Source organism: Mandrillus leucophaeus, unplaced genomic scaffold (genome assembly GCF_000951045.1).
Source record: "Mandrillus leucophaeus isolate KB7577 unplaced genomic scaffold, Mleu.le_1.0 Scaffold522, whole genome shotgun sequence".
Lineage (NCBI taxonomy): Eukaryota > Metazoa > Chordata > Mammalia > Primates > Cercopithecidae > Mandrillus > Mandrillus leucophaeus.
The window spans coordinates 982,815-984,452 of NW_012105609.1; the positions used below are offsets into that span (position 1 = coordinate 982,815).

General features: G+C 44.9%; 1 protein-coding gene across 1 annotated transcript in view; it reads right to left on the reverse strand.

The window, feature by feature from the left end:
* Positions 1-1,638, reverse strand: part of CENPT (centromere protein T) — a 27,119-nt gene that overhangs the window by 12,778 nt on the left and 12,703 nt on the right. The window contains exon 2 of the mRNA XM_011996716.1: positions 928-1,051. The gene's annotated coding sequence lies outside the window, so the exon portion shown is untranslated. The remainder of the gene's footprint in view (positions 1-927; positions 1,052-1,638) is intronic.

The following is a 1,638-nucleotide window of genomic DNA, read 5'->3' on the forward strand; positions in this document are numbered from 1 at the left end:
TCCGAAGCGGAGGAGAGACGCTTGGGCCAGGAAAAAGAATTTTATCCTACATACGACCTGGTTAGATTTGCATTTGCAGGCTAGGCGGTGGCTCACGCCTGTAATTCCAATACTTTAGGACACCGGGGCAGGAGGATAGGTTGAGCTCAGGAGTTCGAGAGCAGCCTGGGCAACATAGTGAGACCCCTACCCCCTGGTCTCTACAAAAAATAAAAATAAATTAGTCAGGCATGGTGGTGCGCGCCTGTAGTCCCAGCTAATTGGGAGGCTGAGGCAGGAGCATTGCTTGAGCCCAGGAGTTCAATGAGCCCAGGACTTCAGTGAGTCGTGATCGCACTCCAGTCTGGGCAGCAGAGAGAGACCCCGTCTCAAAAAATAATAAAAGCATTTTGAAAAGATCTGCATTTGCAAATCTGTCTATAGGGCCTATCTCTATCAGAAGAGACCAGGAAGCTTCAAGGCTAATAGGCTGTTTGTGATCCAGCACTGATGTTGTGATCTCCAAACACGAGCAATTTTGAGATGAATTCTGGCTCTCAAAAGTTCTATTAATGTTTTCCCCATTACCACATCTAGGAAAATAAATAAATAAATAAAAATTGGGTTTTCTTTTGAGACAGATTTTTGCTCTTGTTGCCCAGGCCGGAGTGCAATGGCCGAATCTCGGCTCGCCGCAACCTCCACCTCCCAGGTTCAAGCGATTCTCCTGCCTCAGCCTCCCGAGTAACTGGGATTACAGGCATGCACCACCATGCCCGGTTAATTTTGTATTTTTAGTAGAGATGGGTTTTTCTCTATGTTGGTCAGGCTGGTCTCAAACTCCTGACCTCAGGTGATCTGCCTGCCTCGGCCTCCCAAAGTGCTGGGATTACAGGCATGAGCCACCGCACCCAGCCAATAAAAATTATTAATGCTAGAGATGCTTACCATATTCTGTTAGTGTTTTCCTCCGTATTTTTCACTGACTGACAATCCCCTCACCTTAAGTTTTCATGGCAACTGAATTAGAACTTGGTTTCTGAGTATTCTGTGGAGTTCGCTTTCGCAGAATCTCCACCAAGACCAACTGTAAATTATCAGATACCTGACACAGGCATGGGCATATTTGTGCTTGTGTTAAAAAAAAAACTGAGCCAAGAAGTCCAGGCACGGTAGCTCATGCCTGTAATCCCAGCACTTTGGGAGGGTGAGGCGGGTGGATCACTTGAGGTCAGGAGTTCAAGACCAGTCTGGCCAACATGGTAAAACCCCGTCTCTACTAAAAACACAAAAATTAGCCGGGTGTAGTGGCATACACCTATAATTCCAGCTACTCTGGAAGCTGAGGCAGGAGAATCGCTTGAACCCTGGTAGGCAGAGGTTGCTGAGATCCGGCCATAATACTCCAGCCTGGGCAACTAAGCAAGACTGCATCTCGAAAAAAAAAAACAAAAATAAGCAAAAAATTAGATTATTGCTTCTCAAAATAAGAGAACTGTAGAGAAAAAGCTATCAATATTCCTTGTTATTTAGATCCAATATGTTATCTGACTCAATTTGCTATCCTTTTGCAGACATATTTCCATGGTTACTACCTAAATGCAGTTGTTTGTTTTTTGTTTTTTGTTTTGAAATGTTCTCCTGCCTCAGTCTCCTGAG